Consider the following 21,249-nt stretch of genomic DNA (forward strand, 5'->3'; position numbering starts at 1 on the left):
TTAATCATATCTTATGTGTGGTCATATAAGGTCACTTTCATGGGTTCTGGATTTAGGATGTGGAAATATTTGGGAAGTCATTCATTATTCAGCCTAGTACAATGAGAATGCCAAAAGCTCCTCATTTGAAGAGGAGAGAGAGGTTGCTGTAAGGGGCAGATTTGGGTCAATTTACCAACATGAAAGTAGCAGAAGACAAAGCATTATATTCAGTCAAAGAACCGTGATGGGGTTTACACTGTCCTAAATCAGGAGCATGTCAGATTCCTAGATTCCTGTGATTAGTCCACAGAGATATAGATTTCGTTTCCATAAGATACCACAATGGCCCGTCACATTGAGGATATTATCTTCTTAAATTTTTGGCTGTGCCATGCAGTTTGTGGGGTCTTAGTTCCCTAACCATGTATTGAACCTGGGCCTTCAGCAGTGAAAGTGCAGAGTCCTAACCACTGGACTGCCAGCGAATTCCCGAGGATAGAATTCTGATTGGACCTAGTAAGCAAGAGTTTGTAATGACAGTAGACTTATTAGTAAGACATTTTCGTGTCTGAGGATGGGATCTTTGGCCTCAATGAAATTTCTAGGGCATGTCAAGACATCCCTCCTAAGGTGAAGGATAAGTTGTTGCATCTGGCTCTCCTGCAGTCAAAGCAGAGGCATGAAGCCTAGTGGGCCTCTTTGGGTTTTAGAGGAGACATATCCCCTGGAGAAGGGAGAGGCTACCCACTCCAGTATTCTTGGGCTTTCCTGGCGGCTCAGACAGTAAATAATCTGCCTGCAATACAGGAGACCTGGGTTCTATCCCTTGGTTGGGAAGATCCCCTGGAGAAGGGAATAGCTAGTCACTCCAGTATTCTGGCCTGGAGAATTCCATGGACAGAGGAACATGGCAGGCTACAGTCCATGGGATTGCCAAGAGTCAGACATGACTGAGCAACTTTCCCTTTTTCCTCAGAGTGTATGACTCCAGCCTGTTTACTGGGTGACCCCACCCCCCACCCCCCAAAGCTGCTGGTTTGGAATTGGGTCCAGAGCAAGAGGAGGCTCTGCAGCAAGGCCAGGACACTGTGCAAACTGCTCTGCCACTCGGGCCACACAAGCCAGCAGATGGAATGGGGCTTGAAGTGGCAGATGAGGACGCTGTTTGGAGCCTTTGGCAGCCCCTCTATGTGAATCACGGGACAAACCCTTAAGATTTTGGAGCAAATTTTGCCAGCCTTTGGGGGTGCTTATTCCCCTTTTGAGAAACTTGCTTGCTACTGGGTCTTAGAGAGACTGGAATGCTTCCGTATGGCTCACCAAGTGACCGTGAGACCTGAGCTGTGCTCATGAACTGAATGTTGTCAGATCCACGGAGCCATAAAGTTGGGCATGCACAGCATGCTCCAACATCCAGTGGAGCCAGTGTAGAGGAGACCGAGGCTTCCCTGGTGGCTCAGTGGTAAAGAATCTGCCTGGCAAAACACTCTGACATAAATCACAGGAAGATCCTCTATGACCCACCTCCCAGGGTAATGGAAATAATATCAAAAATAAACAAATGGGACCTAATTAAATGAAAAAACTTTTGCACAATGAAGGAAACTATAAGCAAGGTGAAAAGACAGCCTTCAGAATGGGAGAAAATAATAGCAAACGAAGCAACTGACAAAGAATTAATCTTAAAAATATACAAGCAGCTAAATAACAGAAAAATAAACGACCCAATCAAAAAATGCACCAAAGAACTAAACAGACATTTCTCCAAAGAAGAAATGCTAACAAACACATGAAAAATGCTCAACATCACTCATATCAGAGAAACGTGAAACAAAACCACAATAAGGTACCATCTCATGACTCATGTCAGAATGGCTGCTATCAAAAAGTCTGCAAGCAATAAATGCTGGAAAGGGTGTGGAGAAAAGGGAACCTTCTTACACTCTTGGCGGGAATGCAAACTAGTATAGCCACTATGGAGAACAGTGTGGAGATTCCTTTAAAAACTGGAAATAGAACTGCCATACGACCCATACGAATCCCACCGCATTCCTGGGCATACACACTGAGGAAACCAGAATTGAAAGAGACACGTGTACCCTAATGTTCATCGCAGCATTGTTTACAGTAGCTGGGACATGGAAACAACCTAGATGTCCATCAGCAGATGAATAGATAAGAAAGCTGTGGTACATATACACAATGGAATATTACTCAGCTATTAAAAAGAGTGCATTTGAGTCAGTTCTAACGAGGTGGATGAAACTGGAGCCTATTATACACAGTGAAGTAAGTCAGTAAGAAAAACACCAATACAGTATATTAATGCATATATATGGAATTTAGAAAGATAGTAACGATAACCTTATATGTGAGGCAGCAAGAGAGACACAGACATGAAAAACAGACTTTTGGACTCTGTGGGAGAAGGCGAGGGTGGGATGATTTGAGAGAATAGTATTGAAACATGTATATTACCATATGTGATAGAGATGACCAGTCCAAGTTTGATGCATGAAACAGGGCACTCAAAGCCAGTGAGCTGGGACAACCCAGAGGGATGGGATGGGGAGGGAGGTGGGAGGGGGCTCAGGATGGGGAACACATGTACACTCATGGCTGATTCATGCCAGTGTATGGCAAAAACCACCACAATATTGTAAAGTTATTAGCCTCCAATTAAAATAAATAAATTTATTTTTTTAAAAAGAATCTGCCTGAAATGTAGGAGACACAGGTTTGATCCCTGGCTTGGAAAGATCCCCTGGAGGAGGGCATAACAACTCCAGTACTCTTGCCTGGAGAATTCTGTGGACGGTGGAGCCTGGGGGGCTCCAGTCCATAGAGTTGGACACGACTGAAGGGACTAAGCAGCAGTAGAAGCATAAAGGAGATCAGGCTTGAGCAGGCCCTGACGAAACACGTTAGTTACACGAGGAAATGGCCCAAGTGCCCTTGGCTCCCACTTCCACTCTTAACATTGTTTTCTCCCAGCCTGCATTTATGGCCTTGTGGGGAGTTCCCTAAAGCCAGTTGACTAATGAAGACAGAATGTGTGCCTGAGTCACAGGTGGTTCTGCAGAGGATTCAGGTACCACAATACCCGGGAGCTCTGCAGCCCCTTTCTTAGTGGTAAAGGGAAATCCTCCCAGTAAGTGAAACTGGGAGGGGTGCACCTGCTTGTTCATTGTGCTTGCAAAGAGAAAGGGCAGATGTGCAATTACATACCAGTCAGGGACTGTGGCCGGCAGTTTAGCTGGATGGGTAGGGACTTAAAAGGAATATGACTGAAAAATCAGTAACAAAGAAGTCTTGAGAAGTAGTACATAGATAAACCTCTGTAATTGGGTAAACAAACAAACAAAAAACCATGAAGATACTTGTATCCCATGTTAATACTCACTAACTAGTGGGGTTTTAATAATCAAGAGGATGAGATGACATGTCCTGTGGGTTCCAGTCACCCTTTCCCCAGCCCTTCTTGCCACCATCCTATGGACCCATGAACCAAGTGGCCCTGGTGGTAGGGATGGAGGTTTAGCCTGTGTTCAGCAACATAGATTTCCACTCGCCAATGCTGATCTGGCTGCAGTCACTGCTGAGTGTCCAATCTGTCAAAGTGAAAAGTGAAAGTGAAGTCGCTCAGTCGTGTCCAACTCTTTGTGACCCCATGGACTGTAGCCTACCAGGTTCCTCCGTCCATGGGATTTTCCAGGCAAGAATAATGGAGTGGGTTGCTATTTCCTTCTCCAAAGCAGACTCTTAAAACCAAGTCCCCAGTATGGCACCAGTCTGGGATGATCAGCCAGGTACATGGTGGCAGGTTGATTACACTGTACCACTTCCATCACAAAATGGGCAGTGTTTTGCTTCTATTGGAATAGATTCTCTAGATATGAATTTGCCTTTCCGGCTTGCAATGCTTCTGCCAAAATTACCGTCTGTTGTCTTATAGAATGCCTCGCCTACTGTCATAGTGTCAGCATTGTAATAGGCATTGCTTCTGATCAAGGAACCCATTTCACACCAAATAAAGTGTGGCAATAGGACCATGCTCATGGAATTCACCATGTTCCCCATTGTCCTAAAGCAGGTAGCTTGTAAAAGTCTTTTGAACAGGGTCAGATATACAGCATAAGTTAGGTGGCCCCACTTGCAGGGTTTGGGCAGTATTCTCTGGGAGAATGTATGTGTTAATCGTGACCCCGTGGACTGTAACTCACCAGGCTTCTCTGCCTGTGGAATTTCCCAGGCGAGAATACTAGAGTGGGTACCCATTTTCTTCTCCAGGGGATCTTCCCAACCCAGGAATCAAACCTGGGTCTCTTGCATTGCAGGCGGTTTCTTTACCATCTGAGCCACCAGGAAAGCCCCATGGTGCTGTTTCTCGCATAGTCAGGATTCATGAGTCCAGGAATCAAAGGCTGGAAATTGAGGTGTCACCATTCACTATTACGCCTAGTGACCCACCAGCAAAGTGTTTACTTCCTGTCCTTGGGACCTTATGCTCTGCTAGTCTGGGAGTCCTAGTTCCAAAGCAAGGAATACTTCCACCAGGAAACACACTAATGATTTCATTGAACTGGAAGTTAAGGCTAGTACTTGTGTACTTTGGGCTCCTTTTGCCCCTGAATTAATAGGCAAAGAAGGGAGTTACTATACTGGCTGGGGTGATTGATCCTGATTACCAAAGGGAAATTAGGCTGCTACTGTAAAATGGAGATGAGTACTATTCAGTATACCAAATCTGTTAGGAAATTTGGTACAATCATGCCCTATGGTTAAAGCCAACAGCATTCTTTCTCTAGCGGTGGAATTTGATCTCTTCTTTCAAATTGTTCTGCTGAAATATGCACTAAGTATTTAAGATCAGAATTACTATTGCTACAATGGGGCTTCTCTTTAAAGAGATTCTGTCCTTTCAAAAAATCAGAGTTCCATAGGGACCTTAAAGATAAATGTTTACACTCCTTTCTTTTGTCCCTTTTTTTTTTTTTGTCCCTTGTTCTGTATCTACCTCCATGTATCCTTTCATGTTTAGGGTCAAAGATCTCAAGAAGATCTGGTCTTCTCGTTTGGGTTCTGGAGTTGGTAATCAGTCTATGGCAGATCTCTGATAATGTACCCAGATTCTAAAGAATCCAGCATAAGCAGGACTGCTGTTCAGCTGAAAAGCAGTAGCAGGGCTACACTGTAAGTGGGAATGTAAATTGGTGCAGTCACTATGGGAGAATAGTATGGAGGTTCCTTAAAAAACTAAAAATAGAGCTACCATACAATCCAGCAATCCCACTCCTGGGCATATATCCAAAGAAAACATGCACCTAAAGGATACATGCACCCTAATGTTCATTGCAGTGCTTTTTACAACAGTCAGGACAGAGAAGCACCTAGTTGTCCATTGACAGAGGATTGCATAAAAAAGATGTTATAAGCTGTTTTCAGTTCAGTTCAGTTCAGTTGCTCCATCGTGTCCAACTCTTTGCGACCCCATGAATCACAGCACGCCAGGCCTCCCTGTCCATCACCAACTCCCTGTGTATACAATAGAATAATACTCAGTCATTAAAAAAAAATGGAATAATGCCATTTGCAGCAACATGGGTGGACCTAGAGAGTGTCCTATTGAGTGAATTAAGTCAGACAGAAATATTGTCTGACATCCCTTTATGTGGAATCTAAATAGAAACGATACAAATGAACTTACTTAAAAAACAGAAACAGACTCACAGAAGTAGAGAACAAACTTGTGACTACCAGGGGGGAACAGCTGAAGGGAGAGATAGACTGGGAGTCTGGAATTGACATGTACACACTGCTGTATTTAAAACAGATGACCAACAAGGACGTACTGCACGGGGCACTCTGCTCAATATTCTATAATAACCTAAATAGGAAAAGAATTTGAAAAAGATACATGTATACCTAAATTACTTTGCCATATACCTAAAACTAACACAACACACATTGTTGGCTTTTTTAAACAAAGAAATGCTTTATTAATACAAATTATTAATACATACCCAAACTATAAAGTGCTAAGAAATTTAAATATCTAAGTCACAGCAAACAGGTGGCAATTCAACATACTGAGTCGACAGAAGGCTTGAGGGAGACTGCAACACATTAGACTCCCACAGTGGAGGAGACATCTTCAGAAGCGAAGAGAGGCCCACGTGTAACAGCTGCTCAAGCTCCCTCTCCTCATCCAGGATCATGAGAGGCACTCCATTCAAGGGGAGGTGTGCGATCTGGTGCTTCTCAGGCAGGTCAAAACTCTCAAAATCTAACGGATTGAAAGGAAAGAATTTTTCTATTTCTGGATAGGTGTCATCCGAGGCAGGAACCGAACTTTTTGCTTTAACAGTCTTCTCAGTAATCTTTTTGGTAGAGAAAGTTGTCTGTTTCTGTTTGAGTGGTCCATTTGTCTTAACTGATTTTTCTGTAGCTCTGTTGACAGTTCCCAAAGCCTTTCTGGCAGGTTTTGGTAAAGCTGGTGGAGCATCAAATATTTTGCCAACATGTGGTGTTGAAACCTGAGATCTCCCATCAAAAGCTTTGAAAGGCACAGACCCTAGCTTCAGCCCGTCCTTAGGAGCCACATGGATGCCTGGTTCTCCATTTTCCTTATCAACATAGATCAGAGTAGCCATTCTGGATCAAGTTCGGAGTAACAGTCAAACTCTCGCAAGACTCATCTACAACACACATTGTTAATTGTTTGTCCTCCAACGTAAAATAATTTTAAAAAAAAGCAGTAGTAGGGCTGCAATGATTGTTGTTGACTGACACCTGTCAGGTTGACATCTGACAGGTTGGTGGCTGGACCGTATAGATTACTACATACTTTGACTATCACTAAAAAATCTTAAAAAAAAAAAACACCCCACAATGTTGTAAAGCTATTATCCTCCAATTAAAAAATTTAAAAACAAAGCAGAGGTAAGTAAGCAGAAGATAAGACTTTACTAAACGAACTCCTCACATGCTGAGGGTTGCAAATGCGTACAACTCTACTATGTTTAAAGCTTCATGGACTCACAGCTTCAGTAATAATATTTCTGTTACTTTGTACAACACCAAAAATCTCACAGATCTCCAGCAGACACCAGTCAGCTCGTTAGGTGTGGTGTGTATTCATGAAGCACCATCATTGATTACCAAGATCTTATTTTAAATGGTGAGTGGTATTAATGGCATTAAAATCATGGAAGGAGCTGCCCCCGGGCTCCCAGGCTTCCCGTGCTTCCAGAGGCAGATCAAATGCAGCATCGTTGTTTCCACTCTGTGAGCAAAGTGCCCAGATTCACACCACCATGTCCCTTGATGAGCTCCATGCCAACCTAAGGGCACCCGAGAAGAAGTTCTTGTGAACACCAGTGATCCGTATCTTTATGGAGTGTCATCTCAGCCCCTAACTTGGACAGAACATTTGAACAGGAGCTGGCAGTTACAGCACTTCCACTTTTTAGTTTCATCCCAAGAGCAGATTAATACCACTATCACCCCTGCATATGGGTCCTCACATGCAGAGGGCTGCAAATATGTACGACTCTACTGTGTTGAAAGCTTCATGGAATCACACCTTCATTAAATAGTAGTTCTGTTATTTTGTACGACACTGAAAATCTCACAGATTTCAGTGTTTTTATTTGTTTATTCAGTGTTTTCTAGTTTTTTAGGAAAAAAGCAGAGAAAGAAGATGGATAAAATGTGACTAATGTGAGTAATCGCCTTTATAATTCTTTCCTATGCAGTACTCTCAAATTCTTTTCATCGTTTTTCTTTCAAACCCTCCGAGAAACAAATCTCTCTGGCAATTTGAACTTATTGAAAATCTTTAGACTTCAGCCAACCCTTTCTAAGAAGCGAGAGCATCCTTACGGCTTTTCTCAAGCGAAATAAAGAGGTGCTCAACTTGAATTATACAAAGCTTCTATTGATTGGGCTGACTTAATATCTTAAGCCTTGATTGAAAATACATAATCATCATTATTCAGACTTGGAGAAGTAGAGGATACCCAAAGAGGTCTGCTACCAAGAGTGGTTATTATTAGTGGAGGAAGAGGTGCTCCAAAGTGACAGACAATGGATTAAAATAGAGAATCCAATGGCTCTTGGTCCCTATTGAGAATACTCAGGGTGCTTATGGGGTCTTGTGAAATCAAAGCAGATATAAGTTGGGACTACCCTGGCAGTCTACTGGTTAAGACTTTGACTTATAGTGCAGAGGTTGTAGGTTCGTCCCCATATGGGATCTGGGAGCTAAGATCCCTTATGCCTTGCAGCCAAAAAAAACCCCAAAATATAAAGCAAAAGCACCATTGTAACGAATACAATGAAGGCTTTAAAAAAAATGGTTCATATTTTTCAAATCTTTTTTTTAAATAAAACCCAAAACATTGTAAAGCAATTATCTTCCAATTAAAAAATTAGAAAATGAAAAAACGAAGCAGATGTAAGTAAGCAGTAGATAAGAGTTTACTAAATGCCCTTCTTTCACGGGTCTACTGTTGCTACTGTTCAGTTGCTTCAGGCATGTCTGACTCTTTGCAACCCCATGGCTGCAGGCTTCTCTGTTCATGGGATTCTGCAGGCACGAATACTGGAGTGGGTTGCCATTCCCTTCCCTAGGGAATCTTCCCAACCCAGGGCTCGAGCCCGAATCTCCTTCATCTCCTGCATGGCAGGCGGATTCTTTACCAGTGAGCCACTGGGGAAGCCCCTTTCACAGGTCTACTGCCATCATATAACAGGAATGATAATATCATCCATTAATCAAGTATAGGCTACAATGCTTCTCAAAGTATCACTAAGAAATGGAGCCCCCAGGGAACCCCTGGAGAACCTACCACTCTCTGTCTGACTTGAAAGTCTTCCTCTTTTATTTCCTGTTTTACTTTTCGTGAATGCCTAGCTTCTCCATTGCCAGGGATATTTAGATATTACTGAATCGGCTGCCAAAACTCTTTCCCACTGTGATTTATTGCAGACAAGTACCATGGGAAGGAAGTGTGTAAGAAGACAGTTGAAAAAAAAAACCTTGCTGAGAATCACATCTCATTATTATTTCCCTTTTGTAGCACAAGAGTCTGGGCCTTACTGATCTGCAACAATAAAATATGGCTATACATTTATACCCAAATATATGCCCTTTCATTTGTCAGGTGATTAAGAAGTCCAACTCTTCCTAGGTTTCTCCTCTCCAGATACTCTCTAGAACTCCCAGGGTTGCTTATGACTGTTAATGAATCAGTTCTTCCTGCCTACTGCTGCCTACTGAGAGGGTGAGGACTCAGAAATGTTAAGATTAGACTTCACTGTCCTTTGAGGTTGAGAAGGCCTAGTCTGTTTGTCCTGGGTGTCTCCAGCTGTGGCTTTGCACCTTATATAAGTGGAATTGGTCTTTGTCCTTTCATGTCTGGCTTAGCGCACAATAAGATCAAGGTTCATGCATCTTCTGTGAACCTGCATGAATCAGAATTTAATCCCTTTTTAAAGTTAAGTAATATTGTTTTAGGTATAAACTACATTTATTTATTCATTCATCTGTCAATGGACATTTAGGTCATTCTCACCTTTTGGCTACTGTGGATAACGCTGCTATGAAGACTGATGTACAAGTATCTGTTTGAGTTCCTGCTTTCAATTTCTTTGGATATATACCTAGAAGTAGAATTGCTAGATCATTTGTTAATTCTGTTTAGCTTTTCCATATCATTTTCCAGAGTGGCCCCACCATTTTATATTCCCAGCAGCAGCGCTCAAGGGTTGCAGTTTAATCACGTCCTCACCAAATTTTGCTGTTTTCTGTTTTTTTTTTTTTTATATTTTGCATTTTTCATTCTAATGGGTTGGAAGTGGTATTTCACCGTGACTTTGATTTGCATTTCCCTGATGATTAATGTTCCATAGGTCCCAAGCCTCCTGGGGGTAGTGCTCTCCATTGGAATGCCTGCTGAACTCATTGAAAAGTGAAAGAAAGTGAAGTTGCTCAGTCATGTCCGACTCTTTGCAACCCCATGGACTGTAGCCTACCAGGCTCCTCCATCCGTGGGATTCTCAAGGCAAGAGTACTGGAGTGGGGTGCCATATTAATCCTAGCGATCTCCAGAGACGTTTTCCCACTGGGAGACCCTACTTATACAACTGGGCCCGTCCTTGTGGTTGTTATGATCGCAGGACATACTTCAGCAAAAACCATCCGGGGCCTTTGAGGAAGATGCTTTTAACTCACAAGTCCTGGAGGATATATTGCACAACCAAGGGCCACAGTGAGGTAATGGGTGAAAAGAGAGAGCTTAGAGCTTGGGCCCTGCCTTTATTAGTGTCTGAGAGTGAAGTGTCTCTAGAGTTTCTTGGATTCACTATTTGTTGGCTAATTGAAAGCATAAGAGCAGGAATCACAGCACAAGAAGGGAGAAGTGGGGTCATTCAAAGGGATCACTCAGTCAATTATCTTGATTACCTTGGGCTTTCCAAAGGGGACCTCCATGGGTGGGGACAGTCTGGTCCCTTATCTGGTTGGTTGGTTAGTATTCGTAACTGTGTCATAGAGCTGGCAACATGTTTATTCAGAATGGATATCTTTTGAAATGAATGCCTCAGGAATTGAAAGTCAAGCACTTACACTACAGCTAGTGAAATTGAGTATCTTTTCATGTGCTTATTGACCATTTGCACATATGTACTGCTTACCTCTATCTGTCTATCCATCTATCAGAAATGCCTATTCAAGTCCATTGCTCATTTTTCAATTGGTTTGTCTTTGTTGTTAAATAATTTATATTCTTAACAAGTTCCCAGGTGATGATGATCTATGTTAAGTGATGGAACCCCAGTCTTATTTGTGGTATAAAAGATGGGAAAAATTTGCTTGGTGTATGGTTGACTTCTAAGATTTTAATCACTTCTTCAGTTCAGTTCAGTTCAGTTCAGTCGCTCAGTCATGTCCGACTCTCCGCGACCCCATGAATCACAGCACGCCAGGCCTCCCTGTCCATCACCAACTCCCAGAGTTCACTCAAACTCATGTCCACAGAGTCGGTAATGCCATCCAGCCATCTCATTCTCCTTTGTCCCCTTCTCCTCCCACCCCCAACCTTTCCCAGCATCAGAGTCTTTTCCAGTGAGTCAACTCGTCGCATGAGATGGCCAAAGTATTGGAGTTTCAGCTTTAGCATCAGTCCCTCCAATGAACACTCAGGATTGATCTCCTTTAGAATGGACTGGTTGGATCTCCTTGCTTTTGATATTCATCATCTATGGTTTTCCTGGGATTTTGATATATTACCTTGTTCCCCATGAAGCAATAGTGGAAGTCAAGGCAGACCTGAAATTGAAAAATCCCAGTTCTATGTCACCCAACACCTTCAACCCCCGCCCCCGCAGAGATCACATCTGGATGTGTTATGATGTCCTGTGAATACACATCTTACTAAAGCTGGACCTGAAAGGATGTTACTACTGACTTGAAGATTTCGGAAACTCTTGTTCATACATCATAACAAAGCCTCAAAACTCCTAATCAGTAGGAATCATTTTATACATGTGATTTTTTTCTTTTTTTTAAAGAGGAGTAATTATCTAAAAGAACTCTTGCTTATTAGACTGAATTAGAGGAATTATCATTGGCCATGTGAATATGTAATTACCATGATTTATTTGTCAAGAACTGAATGTAAGTAAATTTCCTACACTTTTATTGAATTTGAGAAGTTAATTAGTGTGACTATTAAGCAAAACCCAGAGATCATTATACATGAAAGATTTCCTTATAATTCTAATAAATTGATTTCAAAACCTATTAGGCTTGAAATTTCATTCACTTGTCCCTAAACATTTTTCCCTTTGGTTAATGGATCTCTGTACTTATCCTCACTAAAAATATTCTGAATCTATTTAAAAGATTTATAATAGTTCTTGCTGGACATACATAATTAAATTTATTTTCTGTGAAAATCAGTGGAAATGTCCTTTGGAATTAATGGAAAAGTATAATTTGTCTTATTATCATTACTTTGTATTTTTTAGTACTTTTTATTCCCCAAATACTATATAATCACTGGTTCCTCTTGAGCTGTTTTTATGTTACCCGTTATAATGTTCTTTTAATACAATATGTGATTTACTCTCGTTACGCGTTTCCGTGTAGTTCAAGGGGGAAAAGGAATAAGATGGGTTCTTGTACTACCCTGGGTTGGGGGTTCTTTGATGATTCCCTAGGAAGACTCACAGAAGTCAATATCTAGTCATGATCACAACTGTGATTTATTACAGAAAAAGATGCAAAGCACAATCAGCAAAGGGAAAAGAAATATGCAATAAAAGTCTGGGGGACCAGATGCAATCTTCCAAGGGTCCTCTCCCAGTGCACTTGCACAGGATGTGCTTACTTCCCCAACAACAAGCTGTGGTGACACTTGCAAAATGCTGTCCACCAGGGAGCTCATGACTCCACGCCCGAGGTTTTTATTGGGAGCTGCTCACAGAGGCAGTCTCTGCCTGGATGGAAGGAAAGCAGGTGTTCAGATGTCTTGGTTATCTCCCTGAGTGTCTAACTCACCCTGCAGATTTTGGATATGCCAAACTTTCCATAATCATGAGAACAAATTCCTTAAGTTCTCTGTCTATCTCTCTCTCTACCTACCTACCTACCTCTCATCTATCTGTCTGGAAACGGGGCAAGGATAGGGAATGCTGTAATTTGTTTGTGGTTTTATATATAACAAGAATTCTTCCAGCCCTGTGGACATCAAAAATCCCCCTTCCATTCATGAACAAGGTATTTATTCACAAAGATCCATCAAAGAGACCAGAAAACCTTTCCAGTCTACCTGAAACTTCAGACTGTATTACCCAAGTAAAGAAGTTAGCGTCAAAAAGCGTCAATCCGCCTTTGTAGTCCTCAGATCTTTGCTTCTTGCAGTTTCTGTCCTGTGATTTTTCAAAAGATAACGCGACTTTCTCTTTTAACTTCCCAGGAAATGCCACGCTTGAATGTACCTTGAGATGTGAAGCATGACAAGAACTAGCACCCAAGAACTCATCAGAATAAAAACAGTCTGACAGCAGCTGCTCTGGGGGCCGGCCCCTCTCCTGCTAGCCATCAACATGAAGATGCTCCTGGGCTGAAGAGATGGCAACTTTCCAGGCATAGCCAGTGTTTTCAGCATCTGTACTTGTTTACTGGGGAGGTCCAGATCAAGGGCAGACATGGATGGTCAGGGTGAAAACACACACTTTCTACTTCTTTGCCATCTCAGGCTTTCATTTCTTTCCTCATTATTTTGACAGCGTCTTATCTAGTCTCTCTGTGTCTTCTCTCCCCTCTCCGTTTTCAATTTATTTTGGATCTTGGTATACGATTTTTTTCTGTAAACATGAATCTGGTCATATTGACTCCCTGAGTCCCATCTCACCCTCTAGGGTTCACTGAATAAATTCTCAAATCCCTGACCTTGCGTTGAGAGACCACCGCAATGTTGCCAGAGTTTATCCTCCCAGCCCCATTTCTTGCCGTCTCCCTATCAAGGTGAGTCAGTCATTCTCCCTTGACCCTTAAATCTAAGAATTCACCAGATTTTAAAGTCCAGTGGTTTTGTAAGATCCACTATCAGTGAGATGCATTCTTCAAGGAGAACTGATATTAAGTTATACAAACAGATAAGTGCACAAACCTTTATGTTTGTGCAATAATAATCAATATGTAGCTTGATTAATTTTCATAACATAACCTTCATTCAAATCAAGGACATACCATCACCAGCTCCCCTATTAGTCTGTTCATATCCTCTTCCGCTTACTTCCTGCCCACTGCCTTCTGTCACCTGTGATTCGTTTTTCCAGTCTTCAACTCTATATAATAAACTTCACATAAAGTTTATTTATGTAGAGTATGTTCCCTTTTGTATTGGTTTGGCCAAAAAGTTTGTTTGGACTTTTTGGTAACATCTTATGGAAAAGTCCATATGAACATTTTGGCCAACTCAGTATCTAGCTTCTTTTGTTCAATATATGTTTATGAGGTTTGTCTGTCTTAGTGTGTGTAACAACATTTGGTTTATTCTCATTGCTGTGTTGTGTTCCAATTTATCCATTTTATTTTGATGGACATGAAGTTGTTTTATTTTGGGGACTCTTAGGAATGGCACTACTCTCAGTGTTATTATATATTTGTTTGGCAACTGCTGGTATGTATTATAGTTGGATGTATACCTAGGAGTAAGAGCACTAGGCCATAAGATATGTTTAGAGCTTCCCTGGTGGCTCAGTGGTAAAGAATCTGCCTGCAATGCAGAAGACCCAGGTTCGACCCCTGGGTCGGGGAGGTCCTCTGGAAGAAGTAAATGGCAACCCACTCCAGCATTTAGGGCTTCCCTGATAACTCTGTTGGTAAAGAATCAGCCTGCAATGCAGGAGACCCTGGTTCAATTCCTGGGTTGGGAAGATCCTCTGGAGAAGGGATAGGCTACCCACTCCAGTATTCTTGGGCGTCCCTTATAGCTCAGTTGGTAAAGAATCTGCCTGTGATGCAGGAGACCTGAGTTCGATCCCTGGGTTGGGAAGATCCCCTGGAGAAGGGAAAGGCTACCCACTCCAATATTCTGCCCTGGAGAATTCCATGGACTCTATAGGGTCACAGAGAGTCGGACACAACTGAGCAACTTTCACTTTCAGGGTATGTATAGCCCTGATATACACACAGATAGCACCAAGCAGTTTACTCAAGTTGCTGTGCTAATTTATATTCCCAGCCCACAATGGATAAGCGTTCGTCAACATCCTCACCAACACTGGGTAACATTGCCCTTTTTCATGTGACCCATTCCTGTGGATGAGTAGTGTTATCTCACTGTGGTTTTATGTTCTTTGCTGACTACTGACATTGAAAAACTTTTTATGTGTTTATTGGCCATTTTGATTTTTGTCTTTTGTGAAGTGTATATTCAAGTCCTTTGCTCACTTTTTCCTATTGATTTTAGGAATTATTTATATATTTGGAGTTATATATTTTTTTTTTTTAGAGTACCAGAGTGCATACTTTTCCTTTAATTGCAAATAGATATATAAAACTGTCCAAAGAGATAACAGTTAAAAACCAAAGTGAATTAGAAAGGTAATTCTTCAAATCAGCAAAGTTTATAATGTAAAAAATAGCATAAGAATTTATATCCTCAGCATCCTAAATATACACGTGTGCATTTATCCCATGCTGTGTCTTGCCTTTCTATTTTCAGTGTTATTTTTTGATGGATATTTATTTCATTCTGAGTCTTGCCTTTTCACTTTCAATGTTACTTTTTGATGGGCACTATTCTTAATTTTACTAAAGTCCAGTATGTTCTTTTTCTTTTTTTTATCTTTATGGTCAGTGTTTTTTGTGTCTAGTTGAGAAATCCGCTTCCTCAGTTTATGAAGATTTTCTCTCATCTAGAAGCATTACTGTTTTGCCTTTCATATTTAAATCTGAAAGAGTCTAGACTTGATTTTTTAATATGATGTTAGGCAGAAATCATAGTATGGTTTTTCCATATGGATATCCAACTGACTCATTTTATTGAAAAATCCATAATTTCCTGCGTTGTACTGCAGTGTCACCTTTGTCATAAATCAGGTATTTATATTTATCTATTTCTAGATTCTCTGTTTACTTCTCTTTCTGACTTACTTCACCCTGTGTAATAGGCTTTAGGTTCATCTACCTTGTTAGAACTGAGTCAAATGTGTTGCTTTTTATGACAGAGTAGTAGTCCATTGTGTATATGTACCACAGCTCCTTTATCCATTCATCTGTTGATGGACATCTAGGTTGCTATCATGTTCTAGCTATTATAAATAGTGCTGCAGTCAATGAACATTGGGGTACATGTGTCTTTCAGTTATGGTTTCCTCAGGATATATGTCCAGTAGTGGGATTGCTGGGTCATATGGTAGTTTTATCCCTAGTTTTTTGAGGAATCTAATTACTGTCTTCCGTAGTGGCTAGCTCAAAGGGTTAAGAGTTCTCCTGTAGTGCAGGAGACCACAGTTCGATTCCTGGATCAGGAAGATCCTCTGGAGAAGGGAAAGGCAATCCACTCCAGTATTCTTGCCTGGAAAATCCCATGGACAGAGGAGACTGGCAGACTGCAGTCCGTGGGGTCGCAAAGAGTCGGACATGACTAAGTAACTAACACTACACTACAGTGACTGTACCGATTGTACCTTCCCACCAACAGTGCAAGAGGGTCTCCTTTTCTCCATACCCTCTTCAGCATTTATTGTACAGTTTTTTGTTGATGACTATTCTGACCAGTGTGAGATGACACCTCATTGTAGTTTTGATTTGCATTTCTCTAATTCTAAAGGAGATCAGTCCTGGGTGTTCATTGGAAGGACTGATGCTAAAGCTGAAGCTCCAATACTTTGACCATCTCATGCGAAGAGCTGACTCACTGGAAAAGACTCTGATGCTGGGAGGGATTGGGGGCAGGAGGAGAAGGGGACGACAGAGGATGAGATGGCTGGATGGCATCACCGACTCGATGGAGGTGAGTTTGAGTGAACTCCGGGAGTTGGTGACGGACAGGGAGGCCTGGCATGCTGTGATTCATGGGGTCGCAAAGAGTCGGACACGACTGAGCGACTGAACTGAACTGAACTGAATAATGAGTGATGTTGAGCATCTTTTCTTGTGTTTATTTGCTATCTCTATCTGCTTCCATCAGTCAAATTATTCATCCATCCTTGTGCCAATGACATGCTGTCTTAACTATTCCAGCTTTGTATTAAGTCTTGGCATTTAGGAGGGAAATCCTACAACTTTCTTCTTCAAGGTTGTCTTGGCTATTCCTTTATTCCTCTAAACTTTAGAGTCAGTTTTCACAGAAGTAAACCTTCTGGGATTTTGATTGGCATTTCATTGAATCTGTATACCTATTTGTGTGAGAAATTCTTTTTTCTTTTTGGGCACACCATGAAGCTTGTGGGTCTTAGTTCCTGGACCAGGAATAGAACTCCTATCCTCAGCAGTGAAAGCAAGGAGTCCAAACCAGTGGCCCACCAGGGAAGGCCCTAGAATTTCTATTTTTATAATAGCAAGTTTTCTAATTGGTGAATGTGGTTTATCCATTTATTTAGGACCACTTTAATTATTGTAAAAGTGCTTATGGTTTTCTGTAGAGGTCTTGGCTAGCATGTTGTTTAGGGTTTTAGCACTGATGCTCATGAGAAATATCTTCTTGTAGTCCCTGAAATTCTATGGACGGTTTTGTTAAGACTGGTGTTACTCCTCAATTTACTAGCAAGACCATAGAGCCCTGGTGTTTTCCTTGTGAGAGAGTTTTAAACTGCAGATTCGATTTGCTTAATAGAGAGATGTTTAAAATTTTAAATTTATCTCTCTGTCAATTTATTAAATTGCGTTTTTCTTTGAATGTATATACTTTGTCTAAATTGTCAATTTGTTGGCATAATGGTATCTATAATATCAGATTTTAGCATCTGTTTAATCTACAGTAATGTGCCTATTCCGTTTCCAATATTCACAGTTTGTGTCTTATCTCTCTTTTTCTTATTGGTTGTACTGAGTATCTGTCGCATTTAAATGTGAACCAACTTTTGACATTGTTGATTTTTTTGTTTTATATTTTCTATTTCATTCATTTCCCCTTTTTGTTATTTCTTTTCTTCAACATTCTTTGAATGTGATTTACTGTGCTTTAAAAAATTGCTTTTGATGGATGGATACTAGGAAGAAATACATTAAAATACTTTCTCCATAGTGGTGATAGATTACATTATACCATTCACCTTTCTCCCTATTGTCTTTTAAGGAACCAAAAATGTGTGTTTTCAAATGAGGATCCCTAAGAAGCTAAGTACAAAAGCATTATTTTTGTTAGATGGTAGTTGGGCTTCCCTGGTGGCTCAGTTGGTGAAGAATCTGCCTGCATTGTGGGAGACCTGGGTTCAGTCCCTGGGTTGGAAAGACCCCCTGGAGGAGGGCATGGCAACCCACTCTACATTCTTGCCTGGAGAATCCCCATGGACAGAGGAGGCTGGGGGGCTACAGTCCGTGGGGTCCCAAAGAGTCAGATAGGACTGAGCGACTCAGCACAGCCTCTATGGTGTAGAACTGTGGCCATAATTATAACGTTGTTAACATAACAACTGGAAATGTCGCCCAGTGGTCTGGAGGGTGGAGATCATCTCTTGCGCACCCAATTTATTATATAGTAAGAAGTGACTTACCCAGAGAAGAATCGACTACAGACTTCCCTGGTGGTCCAGTGGCTAAGACTCCACACTCTCAATGCAGGGGGCCTGGGTTCTATCCTTGGTCAGGGAACTAGATCCTACCTGCCACAACTAAAGATCCTGCATGCCACAACCAAGACCCAATGCAGCCAAGTAAATAAATTATTTATTTAAAGAAATAAGAAGAATTGGATACTGGGCAGTGCCTTGGACAGTATGTCATTTTTCATCTTCTTTTGAAATTAATCTATCACTAGAACTGCATTAGTTCTGTAGACCTGCCATGACAAATTACCACAAACTAGGTGACTTAGAAAAGCACAAATTTATTGTCTCAGAGTTCTGGGGACTATAAGTCTGCAGTCAAGACCTCAGCCGGATTGTGCATCCTCTGAAACCTATAGGGTAGGTTCCCTCCCTTCTCTTTGTAGCCTCTGGTTTGCTGACAGTCCTTGGTGTTCCTTGGCTTGTAGACGCATCACTCTAACCTTTTGTCTTCACCTGGTCTTCTTCCCTCTTCGCCTGTCTGTCTCTTTGTTCGACCTTCCCCTTTGTTGTAGGGACACCAGTCGGAGTGGATTAGGATCCACCTTAACAACTTCATTTTAAATGATTATTTCTACAAAGACCCTGTGTTCCAATAAGAGCACAATCTGAGGGGCTGGGAGTTAGGACTTCAGCATATCTTATTCGAGTGACGTAATTCATCTCACAGCAAGAACAATTTCAGTGCTTGTTGAGAACTCTCTGCTGCTGCTAAGTCGCTTCAGTCGTGTCCAACTCTGTGCGACCCCATGGACGGCAGCCCACCAGGCTCCCCCATCCCTGGGATTCTCCAGGCAAGAACTCTACAGGTGGACAAATGGAAAGCCAAACAATGGAAGGAAGGAAAAACCTCCCATAGACATGTAGGTAAAGCTCTCTCCTTGAATCTGAAGACATATCGTTCGAATAGTTGAAGTGCTGATCTCCAGATTCACCAACGTTTTTGGGCAATACCGTTTCTAGCCTTTGATCCTATTAGTTTTAGTCCTTGGAGTGAACATCATTTGCTCCCATATGAGTAAAACAATTTGGTCCCCAGACTCAGCTCTGTCATGGATAGGAAAGCTGCCTTAGCATTTTGAGGCCATACTGTGTTAACTGCTTTCAAACCTATACATGTTAAATTAGATCAGTATTTTCAAGGTGACAGTCACCTTAAAGAGAAAATGAAGTTTTTAGAAAATGATGGGAAGCTGGTGAGTGCACTTCTAGACTACATCGAAGGTTCTCTCTGGCACCTCTTACCTTTCAGAAATTTAGTACCTACTCTGCCCCTGTGATTCGCTGCGGTTGTCTGCAATGTTTCCTTCTAAATTGCACTTCAGCAGCATCACCCTCTAGGCAGCATCAATAGATGTTTAAGAACAGAAAGCAGAGGGGCAAATGAACCACTGAGAATAGCTACATCCCTGGGTCAATTAAATCCAACTTGACATCCTTCGTGCATCTGTAATGCGATAATAATGATGATCTACCTCATAGCAATGTTGTGAGAAATAACAAACTAATGACTGCAAAGCACTCTGAAAATAGAAAGGGCCCCCAAAAAGCTGGTAATTATTAACGGTAATCATTTGCAAGTGGCCTAGAAATTACTATTAAGTTATTGCAGACATCTTGTCATCCATTCTTTTCTTGTCAGTTTTGGACTGCCAGCCCCAAATTCTGTGTTGAGAGAGAGTATATGTTGTTGCAGTGTGGTCCTCAGGAGCCTTCCAAGCAGAAGCTTAGAAGCAACACTGTCTCTGCTTCACTTGTCTCTAAAATTTTCTCTTGGGCTTCCCCGGTGGCTCAGTGGTAAAGAACCCACCCGCCAATGCATGAGACACGGGTTCAATCCCTGATTCGGGAAGATCCCCCTTGCCTCAGAGCAACTAAGCCCGGGAGCCACAACTGCTGTGCCCTTGTGCTGTAACTACTGAAGCCCACCCACCCTAGAGCCTATGCTTGAAAACAAGAGAAGCCCCCACAATCAGAAGTCTGCGCACCACAGCTAGAGTAGCCCCTCTCACTCCAACTAGAGAAGCCCCCACAATCAGAAGTCTGCACACCACAGCTAGAGTAGCCCCTCTCACTCCAACTAGAGAAAAGCCTGTATAGCAATGGAGACCTCGCACAGCCAAAAATAAATAAATTTTAAAAATATATATATTAATAAAAAGAATTAAACTAAAGTTTTCTCTGTAATTGAAAGTGAAAGTGAAGCCGCTCAGTCGTGTCCGACTCTTTGCGACCCCATGGACTGTAGCCCACCAGGCTCCTCTGTCCATGGGATTCTCCAGGCAAGAATACTGGAGTGGGTTGCCATTTCCTTCTCCAGGGTATCTTCCCAACCCAGGGATCTAACCTGGGTCTCCTGCATTGCAGGCGGACGCTTTATCCTCTGAGCCACCAACTGGAGATAAATTCTTGACCTTTATCCATTCAGCCATGTATTTATTCATCCATCCAACCGCTATTTATTGAGCATCACAGGCCCAGAACTGGGTTCTGAGGATACAGAGATTTTAAAAAGTACATATGGTATCTATTCTCTTGGAGTTTATAGTGTTAGAGATGAAAATAAAATTGTAAAGAATGTACAGAGTGTACTAGGACAGGAATAGTAAAGGATGCTAGGAAGGGGCAAATAGCCCCACATTAGGAGCTGAAATATCATATGCAGTCATGGGCTGGATTGATAGGGTATTGTTGAGCTGAAACACCATGCTTCTCCGTTAAGGGTTATTCTGTTTCCTTCCATCACACATTCCTAAAAGAACTGTCCTGATGGATGAACTTCCCCACCACCTATTTCTCCAGGTAACAGTTCATTAACATCCTTTATCCTTTCTATCTTCAAAAAAAAAAAAAAGAACAGGACAGGGAGATCTTTTCTACTAAACTGAGGAGGACCTACCCCACCTCCCCGGCTATCCAGATGAATAGAATGCATTACTCATAACCAGCCACCAGAAAGACATGCAATAGCCTGTTAGGTTT

At 41.7% G+C, this 21,249-nt stretch overlaps 1 pseudogene; it reads right to left on the reverse strand.

The window, feature by feature from the left end:
- Positions 1-6,029: 6,029 nt before the first annotated feature.
- On the reverse strand, positions 6,030-6,635 carry LOC129549226 (securin pseudogene; annotated as a pseudogene).
- Between the last annotated feature and the right edge of the window lie 14,614 nt (positions 6,636-21,249).

The sequence above is a fragment of the Moschus berezovskii genome, chromosome 26 (assembly GCF_049115385.1).
Source record: "Moschus berezovskii isolate FMDL1 chromosome 26, NW_MosBer_1.0, whole genome shotgun sequence".
Taxonomy (NCBI): domain Eukaryota; kingdom Metazoa; phylum Chordata; class Mammalia; order Artiodactyla; family Moschidae; genus Moschus; species Moschus berezovskii.